Here is a 16,449-nt window from a genome sequence, read left to right as displayed (position 1 = left end):
CAGATATTTACACAAAACAATTTGATACATAGCCAATTAATGACAACTGAATAATGCACAAGACAATGTATTTCTGTCTCAATATAGGAAATATATATGGGTAAAAAGCAGGAATTACAGGCCTTATTCATTTTACATTTTGCCTGTGACTTTTGAATGTCTTAAAATATAAGTTTTGTATAATCTTCTGTAAGACATGAAAGGTCAAGGAATATATGAGACAAAGTTGCATGGTTTCCTTAAAAATATCAATGGTGGGATCTTAAAAATATATATTGTAAACGTTGACTTGCCCTGTGCTATAGAAACAGTATTTGTCTGTCATCACCTTGTCAAAATGGATTTCCCATGTTAAAGGCATATGATCCCTCAGTATGTCTCTAATGGAAACAAAAGTTCCTTAAGCCTTGTCTAGTGAAATAGAGTACAGATCTACCTTTGTTTCTTCATTTTCTTTCCATCTATCTACTTTTATAAAATTAATGAAATAAAAATATATTCCTACATGGTTGTCTTTCCAATGTAGCTACTAAAGACTACAGTATTTAAAATATATGTCATTAATGATGCCAAAAAAAAAGTCCTTAAGGTATATGGCACATACTGGCATGTATATACTTATCTACCTGGACTAAGAATTTTATACTTATACTGCTCTTTCTGAACATTATATGAACTAATGGAGAAATTCCAAGCCTGTTTGTAAGATCAGAAATGCTGAATATGTGCGTGGGCATGAGCTTCTGCAAAGAGAAACAATTTATTGAGAGGAGGAATAGAATCCCCAATGAGAAAAAAGTTTCTTTCCAAAAGCTATATGGAGCCGTGGGGAGAGAAATGGTTTTAAAGTACAATGAATAAGAAAGAGTGCCTTGGCATCTGAAGGAACATAGGTAAGAAATTTCAACATAGACTATGCAAAACAAAAATATGCTCATTCAAACAGATTTGGAGCTATGTGTTTTTTGTGGATGTTTAGAATTTGCTTTTCTCTTTATTCTCATGTTGTTCTCTCAAAGCTTTGAAGAATACACAAATGTTGAATAAATCCACCATTTACTTAAAGACTAATTTTTATTAACATAAACATTCCAGTTCTAGAGTACTATGGTTCAAATAAGAAGGGAAATGTTGTCTATTTACTTTGGCTTTTGGGATGATTTTTATTACCCGTGAACCAAGGATTTAGAGGTAGAAGCTGGTTATATTGTTGCTTTTGAGTTACTTCCAATAATTGAGTCAAAAATCAATCTGCTTAGGAGAAGCCATATGCAGAGCAAAGACAAGCCCCATCTCCCCATGGAAACCCTGTGTTCTTGTATTCCGAAGAATCAAGTCTAGACTACACTATGTTGCTTTGCTTAAAAGAACAATCAATCTTCCTTTGAGCCATGCTGCATTAAGTTGAGGTCATCATGGCCTAAAGTTCCAGTGTATTGTGACTAATCATATTGTCAACTTGACTACATCTAGGCAACTAAAGCTCAATTTCTGATCACTCTTGTGAAGGATATTCATATTATTTAAAGTAGGAAGACACACCCAATACATGGGTGCCAAGTTCATCTATGTTGCTGCTGGGGTATTTCTTTATTGATATTAAAACCTACTCATTTAGTATTTTAATTCGGACTGAAGATCAGCAGCTCTCTTCTGGCATCTTCCAGGCCATCAGGGCCAGCTTCGGATGCTGAGACATCCACCAAACTCACAGACTGAGCAACTGCTTGATTCTCTCCAGCACAAGACAGTCATTGTTGGAGCACCTGGACTGCATCTTGCAAGCCAATCTCATAAATCCCCTTTTAATCTCTCTTACTCCTTTCTGTGTGTCTCTTTTTCTCTCTCTTTCTCTCTGTCTCTGTCTCTCTTTCTCTTTCTCTCTCTCTGTGTTTGTATGTGTGTTATATCAGTACTGTTCCTTTCAAGACACCTCACTCATCTCCCTATACATTGGGAGAGATATCTACATTTGCAGTTGTCGACGTGAGAAAAGAAAACTTTAATTTTTTTGTACTTATGTAGAAAGGCATTTATTACAGTAAACTTAATTTTATTCTTTCCCAAGAATATAATTTTTCTAGTTTCTGTATGAGTAAGCAGTAAAAGAACAAAACAATATATAATCCATTCATTGAAAGTTAGAAAACTGCAAATTTGAATTCCATTCACTATAATACCCTGTGTAAGTATAGTCTTTGTTTAATTTTCTGCCAGGTCAGATGGAAAATTCATTTTTATATTTGTGAGCTCTTACTTCTGAACCAAGTTCTTTCTATACATGTGAAGCTAAATGTTAATACCGTGCTTTCTATACTTGTAATTCACAGACCATGATAGCATCCAACAACAAAGGTGCTTCTCACAAACTCTCCAATTTAGTGGAAGCCTCCTTGTTCAGTTTCTTTTAATGACCATTTCCAGTATCAATATTGACTATTTTTATTGCTAGACCATTGCCTTCAAACCATCTAACCATATAATTCAGTTAAAATTGTGTTCTTTGTCTAGCCCCTTTTCAAGTTTTATATCTTTCATCACATATTCATGAATATAACTTCATAGTACTTCACTGCAACTTTTCATGCAATATGTTCCTGTGAGAGTCAGAGTGAAGGGAGTCATTAGAGTTTTATTCTCTTTCTGCCTTGTGACTTATTGTGATGTTTTGCCAGTGGCCTTGTGTGGCAGGCTGTGTTTTCATCAGAGACCTAGGAATATAATAGTGCCATAGCCTACTTTTCTCTCATGATCTGTACCTTTTCTATTGTATTTTATTTACTTATGATGTGTGTCAATATGTATGTATCTCTGTGTGAGTAAAGCATACAGCAATGTATAACTGGAAGTCAGAAAACAACTCTCATTGTTCCAAATCTTTCTCTCATTCCACCAAGTGAGTCCTGGGGATACAACCCCGGTCATCATAGTAGGGGTAAGCACCTCTATTCACTAAGTTAAGTTCAAGATGGTTAATCTTGAAAGTTAACTTTGAAGGATCTAGAGTCATCGCAGACATACCTTTATCTGATAACACATTCTAGAGATGTTATTGAGGTAGAAATTCTCATCCTGAATGAATACAGGTGTTTAAAGTCCCACCATGAATGAAAAAAATAAAGCAAGCTGAGGATCTCACCCAGTTAGGAACCAGAGCTCATGCCGGTTTTTACTAACCATCATGTCTTCACCACACTGGGCTATATCCGCAAACTGCCAGCCAAGAGAAAACCTACCCACCCTATCCAGCTGTTGTCAGGTATTTGCTCACAACAACAAAAGTGACTAATGCACACTTATAAATGCAAGCTGACTTCAAAGTGACTCTTTCCACTGGGCTTTGTGGCATGGCTTCCTTTGGGATGCATGAGACACAGTAGTGTGAAGATAAAAATGCTTCATAATGCTTTTGAGGATATGTGTTTTCATAATTTGAACATTTGGAAACAATGACACTGGTTGAATTAAAAAAAAATATTTAAAAAATAAAAAGTCCCAGGAGTATCCTTGGCAGGAAGGTAACACCATTAATCTTATTGAATTGACTTCTTGGCTCATGATGTCTCCACCACTGATACAGGTCTGCAATTGTCCTTAATACAGTTCTTCATGTTGTGGTAACCTCCAATCATAAAATTATTTCATTGCTACTTAATAACTGTAATTTTGCTACTGTTATGAATTGTAATGTAAATATCTGATATACAATCCCCTATGTGGTCATGAGAACCACTGGCTTAAGTCTAACGACTAGAGCATCTTGAAGAACCATCTGGAATTTCCCAATGAATATGTCACACAGTTATGAGAGTTAAGAGAAACCTCAAAATATTTATGACTACCTTTTTTTAAATTTTATAATTAATTTGACTACCAATATCCAATATCCAAAGATATTGAGCTGCATGAAATTCTGAATGAATGTAACAGAAAATGCATTTTTGAAAAAAATAAATGAATTCTAGGAAAACATAACTAAAATAATATAGAAAACAAAGGGTAAACCCATTTATAGAAACAAATCTCATTATGTATACAGTAAATCACTTTTAGTTCTCTCGAATGCAGACATTATGTGTATGTATGCATGCATTCCTGCATGTTTATGTGGTGTGTGTGTGAGAGAGAGAGAAAGAGAGAGAGGGGGGAAAGGAGGGAGGGAGAGAAAGATATATATATATATATATATATATATATATATATATATATATATATATATATATAGAGAGAGAGAGAGAGAGAGAGAGAGAGGAGAGAATGCATATTTGTGCATTCCTCTCTATGGGTCTAGTTGCATACATGGGAGAATGGAGCTGATATATGAGGCAGACTAAAGTCTCATGCAATAGCCATTGTTATTCAGAGCATCAGAACATTTATACTCTGAGAGTTAAGGGGAATCACATGAGTAAAGTGTACAATCACAAGGACAAGCTTCACATGACAAAAAACATGTTTTTCTGTAGAGACACATAAATAAATTACAATAATCGGTGTTAATGAATAATCTGAAGTAAACTCACTCCTATTCCCTATACCTGGGATGGGTATGAAAGCATAATCCAAGAATAATTCTATATTTTTTAAGAAACTGAGCTCATAAGACTCTTGTCTTTATTTCTTGCAGTTTTCTCACATGCTCTAAGAATTCTGCTAACAGGACTTCATTCTTGGATGGTGCTCCAAAATTGGTCCACTCTTTTCCACCTTGTTTCATATATAATTTCTGTCATTGTGTAAATGAGTATAGCTGCTCTGTAAGCTTCTGGTGACTTGTCACAGTCTTTCATTAACCTCTAGAGGCACACTGGGGCTGAAGATGATTTTGCTCCAGTATCTATCTTTTGCATATGATCTGTGGCTCAGAAATTAGGTCATCAGTTTTGTATGGCAAGCTCATTTGCTAATTGAACCATGTCCTAAGCATCAAGCCAGGTTTGTTACAATATATTCTTTAAAAATATATTTGATGCCTGCTCCATAGTAAAGAATTCTCATCTCATACTGAAAATCCAGTCACATTACAACTATACTCACTTACACAATGCCAAGGAAACTATATATAAAATAAGGTGGAAAAGAGTGGACCAGTACCTAATATTTATCTTCTGATCTCCATGAGTACTGCACCATGTGTGGGATCAGACCCACAGAGATGAGTGTACACACACACACACACACACACACACACACACACACACACACACACACCAAGCAAACAAACAAACAAACAAATAAAAAAGCACACACACACTGTAACAGAATTCAAGAGAAACAAAAGCCTGGGGAGTTGGAAGTTCCAGGGAGAAAGCTACTGCCATGGTTTCCCTTAAAGGACATTGTCAAATTGCTTTCCAAATAACTATGTTTATGACCATAGAATGCTTCTGCTATCAGATTTGGCCAAGTAAATCTCTTTTGCTCTGGACAGCAATTTATGAAGACTCATAATTGCTCAGAGTAGTGCAAATACATGACTGTCAAATGCCTAGCTGTAAATGGGACATCTTATCACTTGCTTCAATGATTAAGGAATATAACAGAATATGGTGATATTTTATTTGTACTGAAATGTGATTTTAATTTTATGTTAATAAATAAAGTTGCCCTGGGGTCAGAGCTATTAGAGCCTTAGCAAGAGCGTGGTGGCTAGAAGAGCTAGGTAGATTTCTGTGTGTTCAGGGATATAGCCAGTATTGGAGACTTACGCCTTTAAGACCTGGAGGGCGGTACTTACAGGCAGTGATGAGGCAGTCATGTGTTTGGGTTTACAACCAATGAGAAGGCAGAACAGAAAGACTATTTAAACACAGACAAACATGAAGTAGCTCTCTCTCGGGGAAGCTAGGAGCACTGCAGGAGGTAAGATTATATCTCTGAGCTCTGGCCTCTCGGCTTTCTCTTTTACATTGGTTCTGTGTTTCTTATTTTAATAAGATGATTGGTTACATCTACAACAGAAAGAGAGGAAGAAAAATGTGTTAGAACCAGAGAAATGGGGCACTGTGGAATATGACATAGCTGTTGCATTCTTGAGCTCATAACACCCATACAATCTCTGCACAATATTGGTCCCATAAATACCCTTGTTCAGAATCAGGAGAAAGGTCCTGGTGCCCTGACCCTCTTTAATAAAGTGTGCATTTAATGGTCAGTAAAGGAGGAAGAAACATTTTCTTGTATGGTCTGGTGTGGTACATAAACTCTAATAACTGGACCCTCATCCATGCTCCTGCAATCAATAGGAATGAAGTTCACTGGGTCAGAAACAAACAAACAAACAAACACAAACATGAACGTAAAAGATGTGTTAGATAGGTCGAAAAAGGGAATTAATGAGTTTATGTGTGGAGGGCAAGAGAGTGTAATATATGACTGTGATATAAATACATTGTGGACGTGTATAAAATCCATTATTATGTGAAATTAATTTACGCTAATTAAACAATAAGACATGTTTAAACTACTTCTGCATATAATATCCACTGACATGGGATAAGGCATTCTTTGTTGAGAATGCAGATTTCTCATCATTTAATTTAAAATAGGGAGATTATCCTGGACTATGTATGTGGCCTTAATGCAATTATGTGGATCAGCAAAATGTAGAAGAGGGCAGAACAGTCAACAGTTGTGGCTGAAAAAGAGACAGGAAGCTCTGATCATAAGAGGAACTCAGGTCAAACTTGTTGATGTGTAGCACCTGTCATTTGATAAGAGCTACTTATTTATTTGAAAGTAACAAAAGGAGGAAATTCAAAATGTAAGAAGTCCTCAAAGACTGTGATTTAAAAGCAGTCCTGATGGAGATTGGAAACTGGTACATTAATGACCATAATCTCTCTTGCCATTTGTTGGTGATTATCCCAAGAACATTGATTCTATCTTCTTAATATAAGTACCATTGATTCTATCTTCTTAAATATAAGTACTTATCTTTCAACTTTCTATTCAAACTTAGAACAGAAAACTAGAGAGACACTGTGTAGGATAGCTGAAGTAGAATGAGAGGCAGGGTGCTCAGAAGTCTAAGTGACAGTGGTGCTGAAATTTTAGTGACTAGAGAGGTTGTGACATAGGCCAGAAAAGGTGCCCAATGGAAATATAAGTGCTGTTCACTACTTCAGAAGCCAGGTGGTCAATAAGTCAAAGAGGCCAGAGGAGACTGTGCTGGCAGCTAGTTACACTTGCCTGACTGTGTGCTGGGAGACCTGAGGACAAAGGTGGAGGAACCAAGATGAAACTAGGTTAATGGACTTTTCTAGATGCTCTTCAATAGCATAGAGAGTTAGAGCACAAGGAAGGGGACCAAACATAACCACACGTTGCTCCTGCAATGGAACTGAGGTCAAATACAAAGCAAGAAATAGAATGCTCCCCTGCTGCTCAGTTACTTGACCAAACAAAGAGTCAGAAAGCTATCAAACAGCTTATGTAGCTGCACAGAAACACCTCTCTCTTTCAAACTAAATTTTACCTCAACAATGACAAAAAAAAAGTGATTCCAGGAATATAAAAATTTTAAGAAATGAAAGTCTTTTTTAAATCATTTTCTACCTCTTAAATTTTATTCTAGGAACACACAAATTGTGTATTTTTGCTAAGAACACACTGACAAATAAATAATATGTGAAGTCTATGGCTTATTTTGTATTTAGTTAAAGAACATAAATTTCAACATGTAAATTTGAAATCAGATTTACAGATTGTCCTAACAAATGAAACCGGTACATAGAAAGGAGAAAGAATAACAGAATAAGTTCAAGGCTGATTATAGAGAGGGTGGGAAAAATTGGAAATACAAAGCTCCTACCATAGTTAGTTGACAGTGGCCTTGGAAGAGGGAACCTCAGCTGAGGAATTGCCTAGGTCAGATAGTCTTGTGGCCGTGTCTATGTGGCATTTTCATAATCCCTAACGAATATAAGGGGGACCAACCCAATACAGGCAGTGTCATCTCCATGTAGGTGAGCCAGGCCTGTGTAACAAATGGAACTCAGAATGCCAGTAAGGAGAATTCCTTGTTGGTCTCTGCTTCAAGATGCTCTCTTAAGTGACCACCCTTGGCTTCCCTTGATGATGGACTGTAACTTCAAAGCTAAAGTAAACCCTTTGCTTTGGGTCATCATGTTGATCACAGAAACATCAAGGAAACTAGAAAAGCTAATATGAACTCTTAAAAAGCTAAGATTGAAAAATTAAAAGAAAAAATGAAAATGCAGATCACTATCTGTCTACATGACAAGCTACGTAGGGTCAGCAAGATATGCATGTTCAGTGGGAAGTAAATAAGTGAAATAATGTATGCACTTTCAGTAAGCTTTCTTTGTCAATGTGGCGGGTTTCAGCAGGAAAATTTCGTAGTCATGACATTTTTCTGATCCAAGATTTTAGCATCAATGCAGGCAAATAGTAATTTTCAGAAATGGAGCAAATGAAAGAAACAAAGCATATAATCATAGACTTCAATGTGTCAGGATAAGACTGCAACATGTCAAGGAGTTAAAATTAATTATATAATGTAAATGGAATTATTCACACCTATTATCAAATAATAATAGGTAACTATTTTGAGATATTCCAATGTGCTAAAGTTTAGAAACAGAAAGAAAGTCTGCTGTATTGTTACAGATTATATTATACCATTATTGTTACATTTTTTTTTAAAGACAGACCTTCTTTCTTTTTGAACTGTACACTACTAAATTTTGTTTTGGAAGGAAGCATCTCTAATTTTAATATGTACACACACACACACACACACACACACACACACACACACACACACACCTGTAGAAAGTTCAAGAATAATAAGTGAATAATGGAAAACAATGAGGAAAAATTGCTTATTTAAAAAAAATTGTATATGAGCCTATGTAAAGTGTATTTATGGGTCATCCATGTGGAACACAGTGCTAGGCTGAGAGCACAAAAGCCCAAGTGTCCCTCCTTTTTCTGTCCACACCACACTGAGGATTCATCTGTGCCTCACCATTCCCTAGATGCCTGCAGAGATACTAGGCATCTAAATTCTCATCAGTCTATTTGTGTCGGAAACATTATTTCCCATTGTTTATGTCACTTTCTCAGCCTAAGGAAAATGTCCTATAAGAGAAAAGAAAGCGTTTGTATTTGGGTGGGTGGGAAGTGAGGAGGAGCTGGGAGGAATTGGAGGAGGGAAAATCATAACAAGATCTTGAGTGAGTTCTTCACGTGAAAGAGATGATGATCTCTTTATTCAATGTAGGTAACATGAGGAAGGCAAAATGTGGCTAATTAGAAGCAAGTCATATGCTCCAGCTTCTCTATGTCCTATATAAAAGGAGCCACAACACAGCTTCCCAGTGAAGGGTTGACTGAGGCAGCACTTTGAAGTTTAATACTGGATGAAAAAGAGTGAAGAGAGATTACCAGAAAGAGGGAAAGTTTCTCAGCCTGGTATAAAAGTAGGGGTAACAGAGGTAATTGCTCATTGTAGGCAGGCTTTTTATTTATTTTTTCTTTTGTCACTTTTTCTTCCAAATATATAACAGAACACCTAAAACTGTAATTGGAAATATATTCCACTTACAGCAGTGGGCATAGCATTGAAAGAATGCTGATAACTAAAAAAGCTCTCAACTAAGAAAGGAAGAGATACCCAGCACAACATATTCTCAGATATTGACACAAAGGTACAAAACACAGTGAAATGTAAAAATATGATACACTTGACTCCTCTGTGTGTAGATAATTTTCTTGGAAATGTCTCCAAAGATATTGAGCTGCATGAAATTCTGAATAAATGTAACAGAAAATGCATTTTTGAAAAAAAATAAATGAATTCTAAGAAAACATAACTAAAATAATATAGAAAACAAAGGGTAAACCCATTTATAGAAACAAATCTCATTTATGTATACAGTAGATTTTCAAAAAGAATTACTAAAGGATAGATTATAGAATGTGCTTTTTGAGGCCTAACTTAAAATAACTGTTATAGGTAGCTTCACTAGTTTCAGTAGCCAAGTTTCAGAACTAATCTAAGTGTGAAATGATAGATGGACAGAAAAATCAAATTTTAAATATGCTGCAGACTAGTTTAGGCTAGTTTTTTGTTGTTTTTCTTGTCAACTTAACACATTCTGGAGTTACTCACAAGGAAGAAATCAGAGTTTCAAAAGTGCTACCACCAGATTGGCCTATAGGCAAAGCCTCTAAAGTATTTTCTTGATTGATGATTGATTTGCTATAGCTTAATTAGATGGTGGTGTCACCGCAGATTTGGTGGTTCTGGGTGCTATAAGAAAGCAAGCTGAGTAAGCCATACGGAGCAAACCAGTAAGATCCTTCCTCTGTGGTTTCTTCTTCAGTTCTTGCCTCCAGGTTCCTGCCTTGAGTTCCTTCCCAGATTTCCTTTGATGGTGGACGATAACATGGATAAAAAGTAAAATAAATTCTTTCCTTCCTAATTTGCTTTTGGTCATGATGTTTTATCATAGCAATAAGAACTCTAACTAAGGCACACACCGAAAACAGAACATTACCCTTAATAAAAATAGATAGAAATCGTGCAGCTTGCAACAACACAGATGACCGTGGAAGACCTTATACTAGGTGAGATGATTAAAACACAAAATGTTAAGTCCTTTATGATTTCTTTCAGTTTCATAATTTACAAATGTTGAGCTCATAAGCACAGTGGATTGAAAGGTGATTGGAAGAGGATGGCCATTGAGAAAAATGCATGAAACTTTTACTCAAAAGAAGAATTTGTTCCAAAGATCTGGACAGTATTGTGAACATGGTCAAGAGTAGTAGATTTTATAAATACTGGTAAGTTTATTTTAAAAAGTAAAAAAGTTAATCTTGTTTTTATCTAAGTACACATGCCAAAATGTTATATAGATATCTATAAGTGGTGATACATATTAGCCTGATCATGTTAAACATTATATGATGCTATCTATATATGTGTATCAAAATATATTTCACAAATACATGCAATTCTATTGTATATTGTGTTTTTATTTATGGAAAAAAGAAAAAATGGAGGAAACTGGAAAGATGGCTTAGTGGATAAGTATGTTTACTGACATGCCTTCAGTGGGATTCATGAAAGCATCACAGACAGCAGGGAAATGATCCATGTAAAGTTAAGACTGAAACTTGGGTCAGCACTACTTTAGCTGATGCTGGGTCAGAAACTTCTGGAGTCTGACCCAGCTTTTTTTTTTTCCACATGTAAACACAGTAAAACTTTGGGGATAGTTTCCAAGTGGCAGTTGTCATAACAAAGCTTTATGCATGGCTACATAGAAACTCCCTTGCATAGTACATCTCTATAGCAAAACATCTGTGACCTTTACTTAAGAATGGATTCTATTGACAGAGAAACAGTGCTCAGAATAAGGGTCTAAGGAGCAAGGGTGGTTTGCAATAAGCATAAACGGGGTTCTATTGACTGAGAGGATTGCTCGGGATTATGGGGGATTCAATAAAGGCTGGCTCCACAGAAAAGCAAAAGATTACCAGGTTGTTAGACAACATCCACACCAGTCTTCCTGGTGAACAGGTGTCATTTTCTTTTTTTGAATTAAAAAATGTCTGCATGAATCACAATTCTGGTTTATCTAGTGCTTTCTGTAAACTGTGCCCTCTCTACCTCCTAAAATCCTGTGATCCATCCCTGAGTACCCTTGGTAGAAGAAGAGAACCGACCCTAGCAAGTTGTCATCTGAGTTCTCTATACACACTGTGGCACATGTGCACACACATAAACACATGCACATACATAAAATAAATAAATACAAAAATTTAATAGCGATGTAAGCTCTATGAGAAAAACAGTTCAGAAACATTTATTTACGTTCATACCAATGTCTTAAAAACACTTGATAAATATTTATTATCAATAATAACACATTACTGTGTAGCAGACTATGAAATTGAAAGACTGTGAAATGAGGAGACTATTTTTCCAATTTGATTCATGTTGTCAGCAATAAAAAGTTGAGTTTAAAAACCTCGTATCTATTTTCCTGTGTTCAAATTGAATCTGAGTATTTCCAATCCCTTTCAAAATTTATATTGCTTGGAACAAAGAAAGAGACAAAAGTAAAATATATATTTCGATAAATTGTTCACATATCTTCAAGTAATATAATTTTGTTATTTCTTAATCTTTCTACTAGGAACAAAAAATGCACAAGTAGTATTTTTTTCAAAGGGAAATTACACTTTCCTTTTATTGGAAAATTCACCTTCTGTTAGCAATTTAAATAGTAGATAATTTTAGACTTCAGATATGTTGCAAGAAGGAAGTAATATTTCACTTTTTAGCATTATCTTCAATATTATTGCATTGCCAATGTTCAGTTATATTTGATGTAGAAAAGTATAGTTATAGATGTAACCAACCATCTTATTAAATAAGAAACACAGAAACAATGCAAAAGAGAAAGCCGAGAGGTCAGAGCTCAGAGCTGAAATCTCACCCTTCTGCCTGCAGTGTCCCAGCTTCCCGAATCAGGGCTCTATTTCCTGTCTGTTAGTCTATTTAAAGAGACAGAACAAGCCACAGCTATCTCACCTCACCAGTTCCTCAGCTGGCCCTGTTTCCTCAGACTGGAAGCTTCTGTGTCCTCATCCCAATAGCTCTCAGCTGAACTGTGTTGCTCCAAAGCCTGAAAGCTTAACCAGCCAAATGCTTCTAGTTTCTGGTCCTCACGCCTTATATATCTTTTTGCTTTCTACCACCACTCTCTGGGATTAAAGACTGGCTTTCTGGGATTAAAGGCGTGTGCCACCACCGCCACACTCTTGCTATGGCTCTAATAGCTCTGACCCCCGGGCAACTTTATTTATTAATATACAATCAAAATCACATTTCAGTATAATTAGATTACCACCACATATAGTGGTTAAGAAATTAATGACAATGTGTAATGTAGCTTCCTTTATTACAGCATATTGTCAGGTGACACCCATTCCCATCCTCTTCCTGAAATGTAATCCTATTTCATTTGACATGACATTACTTGTTTGTCTATGCTGCTGCACACGGTAGTGCTTGCTTTTATTCTTATAGAATGACTTATATTTCACTGCCATGAAATGATACTAATATCCTTTCTTCTAATCACTAGACATGTTTATATCATTTGTGAAGAAATGTCTCAAGTCTCTCAGTCATTTTCTCATCTGGTTCTTTGTGTTCTCGGTATTGAGTAACAGGGATTTATTCTTAAATCTTAGCTATTGGCTGGTGATCTAAAATATGGCTTGCATTTTTTGCAACATGCAGATTACCTCTAATTTTTAATGTCAACTGGTTTGCAAAGACTAAAACGTTTGTGGTAGTATAATTTGTGTATGTTTTTCTTGTGCTGCTTATCCACTTTTGGTTAAATCCAAGGGATCAGCACTAGTACCAAGAATCTTTGTCCTTGTGCTTTCAATTAATATGCAGCACCAGATCTTCTTGCAAGCAGCTATTTAATCTACTTGCTAGTTGTGTTGTGTTGCATATGATAGATTTTAAGCTTTCTTTTCTCTTCCTTTCTTTGTTCCTTCCTTCCTTCTTTCCTTGTTTCCTTCTTTCCTTCCTTCTCCCATACAGATGGCCATGTTCCAGACACTACTTTAAAAAGAAAATAGTCTTCTCTTGTAGTGTAATATCTGGATCACTTGACCTCAGGACCGGGCAGGACCAGAGAAAACTCACGGTGACTGCACTCATTTAAAGCTACCTCATCCTTTTCCTTCCCATCTCTCAGTAATCCTTCATTCAATGGTCCCACCAGGAGGAGAGGTAACAGCCACCTTTATGTCAAAAAACCTGACTAAACCGCTTAATAGGTGTCCTACTGACTCTTGTTCCTTTATCTCCCGCAAAAGTCCTTCATACTCTGTAACTTCCTAAGATGGACAGTTAGGAAATAATGCATGTAAGTATTTTAGGGATAGCTTTGAGTAAATTTCGGTTTCACTAAACTTTCTCCAATTTATGGTTCAACAACGTGGGCAAGGCCATTTATTCAGGAATGACTTGACATTATATTGGCATGCCATCTCTCTTTTAATATCCACGATATTGAAAAAAATTAAAATTTTAAGTTTATTTTGAAATTGCAGTTTTTCAAACTATTTTTTCACCTTACTTAACTAATTAAAATTTATCTCAAAGATCTTAAGTAACTACACTTTCAAAAAATAATTAGAGAATAATGAGAAATTTGATTTAATTTAAATTTTAAATTATATTTCATGTCCTTAGGGCTGAATATAATAAACTTATGACCATTGAGAAAGTAAGTGACAAGTCAAAATTGAATAGAAAACAAATAAACATTTTTGAGTGCCACACTATTTCTATGGAGAAGCAAACAACCAACTGCTCACCCCAGACAGGAAACTCCTGGCAGATCAGTGTAAGGATACCACCAAGAAGCAGATGCAGACACCCACAGCCAAGCACTGGGCCAAGCTCCCGGAGTCCAGTTGAAGAGAAGGAGGAGAGATTATAGGAGCAAGGGTGCTCAAGACCATGATGGGAAAAACCACAGAAACAACTGACCTGAGCTCATGTAAGCTCATGAACTCTAGACCTACAGCTTAGGAGCTTGCATGGGACCTACCTAGGCCCTCTGCATGTTGATGATAGTTGTTCATTTTGGTCTATTTGTGGGCCCCTAGCAGTGTGACTACGATCTGTCTCTGGTGCATAAACTGGCATTTTTGAACCTGTTCCCTTTCAGTATGTTGCAAATATGTGTTTCTCTGGTTGATAAATAAAGTCATTTGTCCTATGTCAAGGCAGCTTAGAGGCAGGCGGGAAATTCAAAAGGAAAGGCAGGAAGAAGGCAGGGGGAGATTCCAGGCCGCCATCCAGGCAGCAGCATGTAATGACACGCAAGTAAAGCCACGGAACATGTGGCAACATATAGATTAAGAGAAATGGACTGAGTTTAAATGTAAGAGCTAGTCAGTGGTAGGCCTGAGCTAATAGCCAAGCAGTTACATGTAGCATGAATCTTAAAAGTTCTTATTAATAAAAACAAACCTGGAGCCAGGTATTGGGGTGAATGCTGGAAGATCAGAGAGACAGAACAGGCTACAAGCTTCCTCACCTCGCCAGTTCCTCAGCTGATCCTGTTTCCTCAGACTGGAAGCCTCTGAGTCTTCATCCAGAATGAATCTCAGCTGAACTGCTTTTCAAAAGCCTGAAAGCTTAACCAGCTTGTTCCTGGTTTTCACGCCTTAAATACCTTTCTGCTTTCTGCCATCACTTCCTGGGATTAAAGGCGTAAGTCACCATGCCTGGCTGTTTCCAGTGTTTCCGAATGGATCTCTGCCTCCCAAGTGATAGGATTAAAGGCATGTGTGCCACCATTTTCTGGCCTCTATATCTAGTGGCTGTTCTGTTCTCTGACCCCAGATAAGTTTATTAGGGTGCACAATATTTTGGGGAACATAAACCACAGTAATATCACCACAGTTATAAATAATATTAAGCCTCTGTGTGATAATTTTATAAGCAGGCCACAGAACTGCAGGGCCTACTCAGGACCGCAGAAACTTCTAGCTACAATTCTCTATGGTGGGATGCCTCCTTTACCCTTGATGCAGTGGGGAGGAGCTTGGTCCTACCTCAACTTGGCATACCATGCTTTGTTGACTCCCATGGGAGGCCTTACCCTTTCTGAGGAGAGGATGTGGGAGGGAGAAGGAAGGAGGTGGGGGGAGGGAGTGGGATGAGGGGAAGGAGGGGAAATTGTAGTTGATATATAAAATAAATAAGAAAAAAATGAATAAAAAATAGACTTTTTTAAAGGATACCACCAATGTCCAGTTTGTAAAACATCAAGTTTCTTGGAGTGGTCTGCAAGATCAGATAGCTATATTATCCAATGTCAGGCCCACAAGGGTGTCAACTCACAAAAGCAAGACATCTGGATCTCACTCTACACATGTAGGGCGCTCCCTCATCTGTCCCTAGCCTATCCTAGATGCTTGGCTGATCTGTCTCCTGGCAGGGAGCTTAATGGAAACCTCCTGCAGGAAGCTTTCTGAGTCCCTCTCAGCTGTTCTTATTGCTTTTATAGGCTCAAAGAAGGATAGGGATAGACCTCCTACGGGTTCTAAGCTTTTGGCTTCCAGATTCTTAAGAAGCCTCCCTTTGGACCATCTCAGGTCCTAAAGAGCTTCGCAGCATGACAACGTGTCTGTCACCTCTTTTTAGAGCACATTTAGTAGTAACATGCTTACCTTCAAGATGGAATGGACTACCTGGGAGAAAATTCCTAATACAATAACACTCAAAGACAAAAATTAAGAAATGCTAAAAGAAATTAGCAAAGTCAAATGATATGAAGAGTAAACTATTCCCATAATAAAAATTATCAGATGCCATAGAACAAGTTCTCCTTTTGAAAAAAGCATCAAAGCCTGAAAAATCAAAGAAAATAT

The sequence above is a fragment of the Peromyscus maniculatus genome, chromosome 9, assembly GCF_049852395.1.
Source record: "Peromyscus maniculatus bairdii isolate BWxNUB_F1_BW_parent chromosome 9, HU_Pman_BW_mat_3.1, whole genome shotgun sequence".
NCBI lineage: Eukaryota > Metazoa > Chordata > Mammalia > Rodentia > Cricetidae > Peromyscus > Peromyscus maniculatus.
This window is presented reverse-complemented; position numbering follows the sequence as displayed.